At 38.0% G+C, this 12,022-nt stretch overlaps 1 long non-coding RNA gene across 1 annotated transcript; it reads left to right on the forward strand.

Moving 5' to 3' along the window:
• The first annotated feature begins 5,532 nt into the window (after positions 1-5,532).
• LOC130542617 (uncharacterized) lies at positions 5,533-9,564 on the forward strand. Its single transcript, XR_008957292.1, has 3 exons — positions 5,533-5,624; positions 6,412-6,491; positions 6,954-9,564. It is a non-coding gene; the product is annotated as an uncharacterized LOC130542617 (long non-coding RNA).
• Positions 9,565-12,022: the final 2,458 nt, after the last annotated feature.

The following is a 12,022-nucleotide window of genomic DNA, read 5'->3' on the forward strand; positions in this document are numbered from 1 at the left end:
AATGGGGGAACTGGCAGGCCACTGGGAACCTAGACAGAGCCTCACTCAGATTCTGGTCTCTGTTTCTTTTCATGCCTATCCCTAAATTGTTGTCTTTCTCTTTAGACCCATATGGTCATCCTCAACTGGCATGTTTATATATTTTAATTTTTGCTTCCCAAAGGGTGATGACATCTGTTTTTCTGTATTAGTCGTCTATTGCTGAATAACAAGTTACCTTAAAGTTTAGTGACTTTTATGATCTTACTTACGTTATTTATTTATTTATTACATTGATTACCCTATAGTTTTTGTAGGGGCAGGAAACAAGGTGTACTTAAGCTGGGTGCCTCCTCTTCAAAATCTCACAGGAGGCTGCAATTGAAACGTTGATTTGGGCTGCAGTCTTATCCGAAGGTTTCACTGCAGGAGGATCTGCTCCTAAATTCACCCACATGGCTGTTGGCAAGATTCTGTTCCTTGGAGGTTGCTGGGCACCGTGGCTATGGACTTCTTATAATTCCTTGCAACATGGGCCTTTCCTTAGGGCGACTCACAATGTGGCAGCTGGTTTCTATCAGAATGAGCAAGAAAGGGAGAGCAAGTGTAGTTGCTGTCTTTTTAGAACCAAACTCAGAAGTGTCGTACCATCACTTTTTCCTACTCTATTTGTTACAGGTGAGACAGTAGGTTCAGTCCACACTCAAGGAGAGAGGGCATAAATTCCAGTACATAGAGAACACTGGGGGCCTTAATAGAGGATGGCTATCACATCCTCAGTCTTTGTCTCCTAATTCCAAATTCATTGGCAAAACCTCTCATTGACCCAACTTGGGTCAGATGACTATTGTTGTTCCAATTAGCTCTGGTGGGAGTGTAGACTCCTGGTATACATGGCAGGTATACATGGCATGCATGGCGGTAGTAGTAGTCGTACAAGACAGACAAGGAAGGGAGTTAAAGGGTTTGAACCTGAGTAAAACACTCCAAAATATCACAACAAACGTACTTCACCTTTCTTTCCTAATGGAAATAAAAACTTTCCTGCAGATTATTCATCTCCCAAAAGGCTAGTTCTGTGCATACAGACTTTCTGAATAATTCAGATTCTTGAAGCTCTTAATGCTACATTATATATGTAACTAAGGCTAATGTGCTTTTTAAATAATTCATAATATGTGCTATTATCCTTTTTAATTTGTTTTTGTTTATTAAATTGTGATAAAATATATATAACACATAATTTCACATTTTAACCATTCTTAGCTGGATAGTTCAGTGGCATTAGGTATACTCACAGTGTTGTACAACCATTACCACCATCCATCTCGAGAACTTTTTTCATCTTCTAAAACTGAAACTTTACACTCATTAAACATATTAACTTCACATTTCCCTTGCCTCTTAGCCTGTGGCGATCACCATTCTACTTTCTGTCTCTATGAATTTGACCACTCTAGGAAATTCAAATGAATGGAATCATATAGTACTTGTCCTTTTGTGACTGGCTTATTTTACTTAGAATAATGTCTCAAGGTCATCCATTTGGTAGCATGTGGCAAAATTGTCTTCCTCTTTATAGCTTAATAATCTTCCATTGTATTTGTACACTACGTTTTCTTTATCCATTCATCCACTGATGGACAGACACTTGGGTTGTTCCACCTTTTGGCTGTTGTGAATACTACTACTAAGAGCACTGGTACGCAAATTTCTCTTCAAGTCCCTGCTTTCAGTTCCTTGGGGTATATGCTCAGCTGTGAAATTACTGAATCACAGTAATTCTATTTTTGACCTTTTGAGGAATTGCCATCCTGTTTCCCATAGAAGCTGCACCATTTTACACTCCCACTAGCACAGCACAAAGATTCTGATTTCTCTATATACTTACAAATACTTATTTTCTGTTTTTTGTTTTTGTTTTGATAATAGGCATCTTCAGGATGAAAAGTGGTATCTCATTGTGGTTTTGATATGCATTTCTCTAATGATTAAGGATGTTGAGCATCTTTTCATGTATCGATTGGCCGTTCGTATATCTTTGGAGAAATGTCTAGTCAAGTCCTTTGTTCATTTTAATTTGCCTGTTTTGTTGTTGTTGTTGAGTTGTAGGAGTTCTTTATATATTCTGGATACTAACCCTTTATTAGATGTATGATTTGCAGACATTATCTCCCATTCTGTGGGTTGCCTTTTCACTCTGTTAACAGTCTCCACTTTACATTGTGATACAGTCCAATTTATCTATTTTTTTTCTTTTGTTACCTCTGCTTTTGGTGTCACGTAGAAGAAATGACCAAATCCAATGTCAGGAAGATTTTTCCCCTATTTTTTTTTCCCCAAGACTTTTATAGTCTTGGCTCTTAGATTTAGATCTTTGAGCTGCTATCCTTTGTAGGCATAAGCTGAGGAGCCTAGAGAGTCGGTATTAAATTATGACTGACATCTCTGTTTGTGGTTAAGTAGGCATCCGCCATTTACATTGGGAGGCACTGAAGAAAAGAAACATTGTCCACACTTTTGTACTCATGATGGCATTTGAGAATCACAAAGGTTCACAAGAACTTAGCAAACATTACTAAATTCTCCAATTAACTCCCCAGGTGTCTCAGACAGTATTTAGGAAGCTATTATGCTATATCGGAGAATCTGAACTCTGATATAATCTAACAGATACACTTAAAAGTTTTTCGAAAAGACTGATTAAAGTTGTTTTCAGGGCATGATTCCTAAATGTTTGTGATATGTTAAGTGTGCTTACTGGTCTTGATGTCCCATGATAGTTTTAGTACTCCATCTGACATATGGCAGGTATCCAAAATCTCTGGATCATTATCCATTTCTTTTGCCTTCCCTCTGCTAACTCTAGGTTTGTGTTTAGGATGCAAATATCCTCATCTGCACCATAGGTGTTCATCACCACACCTAAATATCATACATCTGTTCTTCTTTGTACAGTCACCAGTAGGGAAAAAAAACATTTTCCTATAAAACAAAGTGCTTGCTGCACAGGTGAACCCTGGCAGGCTCTGGTGAAACCCCTTTATTTAGATATCCCTCTCTAAGCCCCTGGTGGCTCTGTTGCTACAGGAGTCCCTAGAAACTCCAGAGGTAAGCAGATTAGTTATGAAACTGCTGGCTTTTATGATACATTTGGGGCACTGGAAAATCCCAATTTGGTCCAAACTAATTCAGGTTATTATTTGGCTAGAGTCAAATATTTGGAAAGGGCCCCCAGTGGCTTGAGGATCTAAACCTTCTGGGAGCTCACCCAGAGCTGGAGTAACTTGTTGCTCCTTTGGCCTCTCCAATTTGATTCCCCAGGCTTGGCTGGGGCTGGGAGGGAACAGAGTACGAAGCTTCCTGGAGGGGCAGTGTCATGGCGGGAGACAGTATTCAATGGTAGAAGGATTGCTTAGGCTGCTTCACCTTATCCAGCTTACCAGCCCTGCCTTTCCATCCCAACCCATCTATTATCATTAGTGTTAGGTGGGATAGACCAACTGTGAGAAATAGATTCAAAGTGTAATAGCTCAGCACAAGAGAAGCTTCTTTCCCCTCTCTTACAAGCGTAGATTCATCCCAAATGAAAACATATTCTATCTTCCAGAATATTTTCATGAGAATCTAGAGATCATTTATCATGGATATGAAATTAGTAGAAGCAAATGCTCTTGGCAATGGGCTGAAGTTATTTCTTTATCAAAGGTTCGGGTTTAGGTATGACCACTCAAATCAGAACTATACATGGAAGAGGAAGCTTCACTTAATATTCCTTTTACCATTTTCCAGATTTTTTAAAATTATATTTATATCCATAAATTCATTTGTATAAGCTCCCACTATAGGAATGAAAATATTTAAGTTTTTCAGCCTAAATAGCTCATTAGGATTTCAGCCTGCAACATTTTCACAGACAACTCATTATTTCTGATGATTTCACACTGTTCTGTACAGCTGTGTCATGACAATGTGGGGGCAGTGAAATATTAGGGTTAAGCTGGGCCATCCATTATGAATTCCTGTTTTAGCTGCTTATTGATGCCCTCCCCAAATAAATGGATAAGCCCCTGACATTCCATTGTTTGATATCCTACTCAAAATTATCCTTTAAAGAAAGGAAAAAGCTGCTCCGTTCTGCTCAGTTACAATTATTTTTCCCCTAAGAGTGGTGAATTGGTGGTGTGGTACACGGAGAGTCCTAGAGAACATTCACTCATCTTTGCCGTGAATTCAGATTAATCAAATAGCCTGAGATATGGGTCACTGAGGCCTCCCTAAGATCTCCTTTTAGGTTTTGACTGAGAATGCCCTAAGTCCAAAAACAGTAAGAACAGAGAATCAAGAATAGGGTGAAGGAAGAGTTAGTGGCTGATCACTTTGTATCTTCACAGGGTACGGAAAGCTCTCACAAGGGTCCAGTAACAGACAAGATTAAGATGGAGGCTATGAAAATATTTAGAGAAGAAGGTAGGATTAGTCTACCAGCTACAGAGCATAACATAATAGAGATCGAACAAGAGCTCAGCAAACCTGCCCAAAGAAGGCAGCCTGGTTAGGCTGGGGAGAAGGGCAGATTCCAGGACCCAGGGCTCAGGCGGAGCACAGAGGGGGAGCCTCAGCCCAGGCTCTCTGTGCTCATCTCCCTCAGGCACTTGACCTCAGCCAGAGTCCATCTGGTCAGAGTCCATCTGACCTCAGCCCTAGGCTGTATGAAGCCTTCAAGGCTCTGAGCTGGTTCAGAGGACTGAAATGACAAAGATAGAATAAATGGGATTTGAAAGTTGTAACCAGAAAATTAACTAATTCCATTTTAGAGATAGTAAAAAGCCAAGTCTAGCTCTGCCATTAACCAACTGTGGCTTTTTGAGAAGTTGACTTATTCTTTCTGATCCTTAGTTTCATTATAAAATGGGGCTCAGAATTTAGTGGAAGTCCTCATGTCTGACACAATTAGGGCCTGTACTTGGTTGGTTAATCAAAAAAAAAAAAAAAAAAAAAAAAAAGCCAGCTCAAGTGTGGAGCTTTAAGCAGTAATAGGCATTATACTTGGGATATTTTTTAAACCACAGAAAAGTGCATTTATTACCCAATATTTTAGTGCAGTGTTAAGGCATTTTTCTGAATAAAGTTGGAGTCTTTCCTTTCTTGCAAAAGCAACACCTATGATGAATTATCAACGATCTTGTGTTTTTGTTTTTAAATGTACTGAAATCTTAGAGTTCATTTGAAGTACACAATCATTCTAGATCTTTATTCCCACTCACATTATCTCTACTCTTTATTTATTTTTCAGTTTTTTACAGTTGTCTGGCCTGTGACAAATTTGATTACAGTTTTTGTTTTGTTTTGTTTTAGTTGACTTGCCTTTAAAATGAGTCCTTTTAGATCACTCAACTTAGTTTTCATAGAAACAACAGCTTTCTTTCATTTTCACTCTTTTGCATTGATATGTTAACTATTTCATTGGATTACCTCATTATAATTGCAACTGGTTTGTAAGCTGATGCAACTGGTGTTTGGCAAGCAAACAACTCAAAGGGTGAGAGCAGAAGCCAGGAAGCATACAGAACAGCCTCCCAGCTGGCTACAGACATCCATTGGCATATGGAGAGAATGAAGAACATCCGTCATTTCAGCGTCTGGTAAGTGAAGACGTGTTAAGAGTGCCTCTAATGAACCTCATGAAATTATCATGGGGATTACAGGAAAAGTGGATGTTGAAGGCTTGTCAAATGGCTTATGCTCAGTGGAAGCTGGTTTGCTTCGTTTCCTTCAGAAGACTCCAGAGCACAGTGCCTTGCAGAATGATGATCCCTTTGCAAGGAAGTCAACTCGATAATTACTCAAATAATAATAATAATAATAATAACAATAATAATAATAAATAGATACTCAACACTGTGATTTAAATTTTCAATTCCTTTCTGCCTCCTTTAAACCCATTGCTTTAAACCCATCAATCTCTCTCATAGATATGGATAGTCTTTTTTCCCCATGCTCCAGGGCCATCTTGTTCAAGCTTGATATCCATGACTTTGGCAATGTACAACTCTCTGTTCAGGCTAACCTGGTGGAGCCCTCACGTCAGGCTTCCAGAGTGAATTGCTGGACAGGTTGTTCTTTAAAGATAATGGCATTTGGAGTTCCATGTGATTTTGTTCTAGGCCTCTGTGATATTTATAGTTGCTTTGGCTGTTCTCTTGTGTTTGACAGTACAGTTTTCAAAAAAATCAAATAGGATAGAGTGTCCACCCATGATTGGGTATCAAAGATTATCTTGGGGAGAAATTGTACACTTTGTTTGTAAATTACTTTGCTTTAAAAGGCACTTTCCATGTTGGTACGAGAAAAGTAAGCCAATGTGAGGGGGGAGGCAAGTGGGCTTCCAATTTCTGATGGGTCTAATTATTCTTTTTTTGAACTCTGCAGGGTATGGGCTGCCCATACTCCTAAACGCCCCTTCCATTCTTCCAAGGAAACTCCTCAGTTTGTTTATGCCTGGACATAGGGTAAGAAATATTAAGAGCCACATACAGCTGCCCACTGCTTGTCTAGATACTTAAAGAAAGGATAAAGTTTCGTTCTACCAGTTAAGTGAGTCATTTTGGCATGCCTTAAGTCAGAAAACTCCCTCTGTTTTTCAGCATCTTTTCCTGGTCACACATTGAGGGCTATTGCTTCTCTGGTTCTTTGCACAGATCTGGCTGCTCTGCAAAAGGCCTAAAACTTTGTGTGAGGTCCTTCAAATGACCAATCTCAGCCATAGAGAGATTTGTTACACATAATAGAGGAGCAGCCAGTGCGTGCCTGTTCTTCCTCTTCTAAGCCATTAGAGGGGATTAGTAATAAGCCCAATGTTACCATCTTTTCCCTTGAGTGAGAGAGAAACTCTCCCACCCATCGTCTCTTGAGATGTGATTGAGCATGAATAAAGAGTCCAAGAGTTTCTTACAAATATGTCTCTTTCACAGGTGTCAGCAGAGTTTGATGTATTTCCTCTTGGGGCATAAGCAAGCCCTCACTGTAGAAGACTTCATGGACTTTTCTGGAAAAAGCATTAACATGGCTGAGTGGGAAAAGGAAAGAAAAGGAAATAGGCCATGTAGGTCCCAGGTGCAAACTTCATTTCTGACATCATTTTGCATATGTCTGGCTGGGGTCAAGTTTGGAACTTGGGAGGATGAGGTCATACGTTCAAGCCCACTGCTTGTCTCCATGGTTTTGACTACGAGCTCACAAAGCGAAGCTGTGAGTAACAGGATGGAATCCCTGCAGTGCTACATAGCACTTTGCAAAGTTTGTGGCATTTAAAACGTATGGCGAAAACGTGATAATTTTGTGAAGAATGGCTTCTGAGTAAGAAAACAGGATCTTCTGAGTAACCTTTAACTTCAAAGGGAGAAACCCATTATTTCTCGACTCAAGTTAATCTTTTTTTAGATGATGCTACATAGCTTTTGGGAGCTAGATCACCTTAATCTAAGGAGGACCTTTTTAATAATGGAACCAAGCAAGTCATCAAGGATTTCTCAAAAAGAAATAAAAATTTTAAAGATCTGGGAGAAACTACTATGGTCTCAGCTTTACATGGCTTAATTGTCCCCTCTGTAGACTTATCCCACCAAAAGGTCACCTTTGAGTCTCGAATCCTCTCAGGCACTTATGGGTAGGTCCTGGTCCCAGAAAGTCGGGTAACAAGAGACATATAGAAACAAATCTGACGACCTCAAAATGGTCTGGGTTTAAAAACTGGTCAACTATTAATCTTAGTAAATTCGCTTTTGTTCTCTTCTACCTTCAGTTAGTAAACAGATTTATTGTAATAATGGCCCATGTTCCTTCCTGCATGCTCGCGATAGTGAATCAGGACATTTTAAGTGAAGAATTGTGATGTTTTGGATCATAAAAGCTGCCAGGTAACTGCAACTGTAACATCTTGGAGAAGAATTGGCAAAAAAGGATCTTTGTACCGCAGATCTCCCCATATGAACTCTGAGTTATGCAGAAAATCTCCCGTCCCATTTTTAACAAAACCTATAGCCAATTTGAAACATGTCTAATTTTGGATAACTTAAAACCACTAGATGGTTAATACTTCTGTTCTCAACCTGCTATCCTAAAATAAGGGTTCTTTTATTTCAAGAGATTATTTTAAAATTAGTTCTTGGCACTCTGAGATTTGCCATTTTTGAGTTTGTAGTTTCAAGTAACTGCTCCTTCTTTTTACAAACTTTTCCTGCAATGAAATAAAATGTACCCAGGGGGCAGCTGGGACTCCTCTCATCTTCCATCAGAAAGAGTTGATGATATGAATAGCTTTATTGTTCAATTATATGTTAGATCTTGAAGCCTTTTTGGCATCTTTAGTATTAAATTATTACATAAACCTTAAACATAGAGTGACTAGACAGCCTCTAATCATGGATTGGAATCTGGTGCCTTGCATTCTGTCTAGCATTCATCATGAATTTATTATTTTTATATATGGCATTATTATTTACAGTTGTATTAGAATAAAGCTGGATGGTTTTGATAAACCCTCACTTTGTCTTTCCAGCTGGTGTCTTCTTGTCGCATGTGGAATATATATGCAATGAACAGAATTCTCATTTTAATACACGGTTAAATTGGGAACATGATCCATGTTCTTTCTCAGTCCTTTCCAGAAGCACTCAATTAACCCCTCCATTTTGCAAACAGTGAGTGGGGCTCTTACTGATAAAATGAAGTGTTCTTGGACATTGGTAATTACATGGATGGTGCTGGGAGAAGCAAGTTACGCTCTGGGCTGTGAGACACATGAAGACACGAGGCAGCCTGTTGGTAGAGTCAGTTGAAGTCTGTAGGAAACACAGGAAATCATAATTTAGATGTTCGTGAAATATGTCTGGGAAATAAAGGCTGATAAGTTCTGCAGTAGGGTGTATCAATAACAATCTGAACACCCTTGCTTCGCATGGTTTTGTCAATAATTTCAAGGTATAATTCTATAACTGCTTCTTTTTATTTCATAATACATTTTCCCCCAGTAAACCTTTTTGACAGCAACAAGCTAAAAGAAAAATGAAAGTGCATGTTTAGCTAAAATTAAGTACCGATTTTCTATTTCCCAAGAAAGTGATAATAACTGTGTGACTTGCAGAAAATATTTATGAACATTTGCCATCCATTATGGGTGTTGTAATGATACCACTAACTACAAGAGAACCAGAAGATACAAATTTGCTACAGAAGCAACGATGTACATGTCAAAAATTGGTAGTTATTAAAGAAATGTCCAAGGACAATAGTTTAACAGGAATAGTAGCAGGAAGTGTGTTTAATGTTTATTACATGATTATTCATTTAGATCAAATGATTGTTCATCTGAATTTATTTTACTCATTTTAGACTCTGTGGTTTCCTGTGCATGTCTGAGAAGTGAAAGACAGCTGTTTAGTAAGTTGAACGTGTTATTAGAAGAATTTGGCAAACAATTGAAGGATGTGAGTTTTATCAGTGTCATCAAATGATACAAACAGAAAAATCTGTCAAATTAATCCAGTCATAGTGCAATATTTTCAATTTATGCCATCAAAATAAAGCTTCAAATGTTCACTAAAAAGAAGAGGACATACCTGCAATTATTGTAAATTTTATTATAAATTTAGTTAAAACTTTCAAGATTGAAGATGAAATTATTTGAGTATAAATTTTGGTGTAGGGGCGCCTGGGTGGCTCAGTCGTTAAGCGTCTGCCTTCAGCTCAGGGCGTGATCCCGGCGTTCTGGGATCGAGCCCCACATCAGGCTCCTCCGCTGGAAGCCTGCTTCTTCCTCTCCCACTCCCCCTGCTGTATTCCCTCTCTCGCTGGCTGTCTCTATCTCTGTCACATAAATAAATAAAAAATCTTTAAAAAAAAAATTTTTCAGTGTAGTGCAGTGTCACGATATAAAGAAGAAAAGCTGACTAAATTAAGAGACTGAGCGGAATCAGACCTGGAATTGGTTGTCATGCACACATAACTCACAGATGCCAGTACAATCTCTGGTAGTCTACCAGGTGAGGTTAAAGTCAAGACTCGTCAAAATTTACAAATATTTTTATGTATACGCGGGTGGAATACACGAGCTACAACCTATTTGTGAAGACACTAATGCTGAAATTAGGAGAAACGCTTTAACATGACAATACTTGCTTTCTCTCTTTATGGCCCATCATCAGTTCACTTGTAAAAGTATTGAATATGAAGAATGACTTTGTCAACTTCTTAGAAACTTAGTGTGCCACTCACACACACAAAAATAGAACTTCTATTTTGTAAATGAGTTTATTAAATTTTGATTGCGTCTTGTTCAAAATTACTTGGAAACTTTTGATCAAAGTATTCAACATACTGAACATGGCAAAATTTAATGTTTCAAGACTTTTGGTTAATTGCAATCATTGAAAACATAGATCATAAACAAGAGGAAGTTAAAATTATTACCACAGAAGCAGAGGAAGAACCGCATAAATCAAATCACGAAAGAGCAAAAAGTTAGTTTCAATTTTCAAAGCAAACAATTTCAAATTAAACAGTGGTCATTTTGAATTTCTTGACTTACAGGAAGAATTTTTTGTTGGCGTTCCTATTTTTAATTGGATAAATTTATATTCTAGGCCACAATGGAATGAAATTGGGGATGACTATGGCTTTGCAGCGTTTATGTCTGGCAAAACATTCAAAAGAATAAAATTTTGTTTTATAAAAATATTTATCAAAGAAAAGCCTGTGGGATGGGACAAAAAGAGGGAATGTATAAAAATACTTGGGCTACACTATTAACATGTTTCATGATTAAAAAAAAAAAGAATTGAGGGGCGCCTGGGTGGCACAGCGGTTAAGCATCTGCCTTCGGCTCAGGGCGTGATCCCGGCGTTACGGGATCGAGCCCCACATCAGGCTCCTCTGCTATGAGCCTGCTTCTTCCTCTCCCACTCCCCCTGCTTGTGTTCCCTCTCTCTCTCTGGTTGTCTCTATCTCTGTCAAATAAATAAATAAAATATTAAAAAAAAAAAAGAATTGAGAATATTTTCTATCAGCAGAATTTGCTATGAGCTTTCCAAGTATGTCAACATTTGTGGCTCTCTTATTTTCTCAGTTAAATTCCTACATTTAAAACAGAAGGAATCTAATTCAGGAGAGCAAGTCTGATGTCCATAGGATTCTCATTTCTTTGTTGGTCCTCTACTTCTCTCTGAAATATTTTTGAGTTTTCCCTCTGTCTTTGATATTTTTAAACCTCACGATAATGTGTCCATGTATTGTTTTCCTGGTTGGTACTCTGTGAACCCTTTCAACCTGACCTTCCATCTTCCTTTGATTCTAGGAAATTTATTTTCATTATTTGTCAGATATTTCCTGCACTCTTTTTATTTTTCTTTTCTTTAGGGAATTCTATCTTCTGGATATTGACACTTTATTTTTATATTCTGTATCTCCTAGCTTTCCCTTCGTATTTTATCTCTTTATCATTTCCTGGTGATTTCTGGGATGGTACTATACTTTCTGATTCAAACATTCTTTTTTTTCATGGAATTTACGTGACTATTGAACTCGTTTATTGTATTCTTTATTTCAACTGTTATTTCGCTGATGTCTAATGTTTTCTCTCAACTTTTTACTCTTTTCTGTGGGTATAAAAGTGAATAATATATATTAATTATTTTAGGATTTATTTATTTATTTGACAGAGAGGGAGAGGGAGGGAGCAGGTGTCCCAATGTATACCACCCTTTAAAGATTGTATACTTAGATTAAAGCCAATTTTCAAGAAATACACATAGGTCTGATTTAGTACTTTAATCACCCTTAAACAATTCACATTGTTTTATCTATGACTCTTCTAATATTTCAGGCTTGAATGAAATCCTTCTTTCACTAGGTCCCATGGTTTGAATTATGTCCCCCCCAAAATATACATTTAAGTGTTTAGTCCCCAGTACCTGTGAATGTGACCATATTTCGGAATGGGGTCTTGGCAGATGTGTTGGGGGAGAGGTCATCCAGAGGACATGAC

The sequence above is a fragment of the Ursus arctos genome, unplaced genomic scaffold, assembly GCF_023065955.2.
Source record: "Ursus arctos isolate Adak ecotype North America unplaced genomic scaffold, UrsArc2.0 scaffold_10, whole genome shotgun sequence".
Classification (NCBI taxonomy): Eukaryota; Metazoa; Chordata; class Mammalia; order Carnivora; family Ursidae; genus Ursus; species Ursus arctos.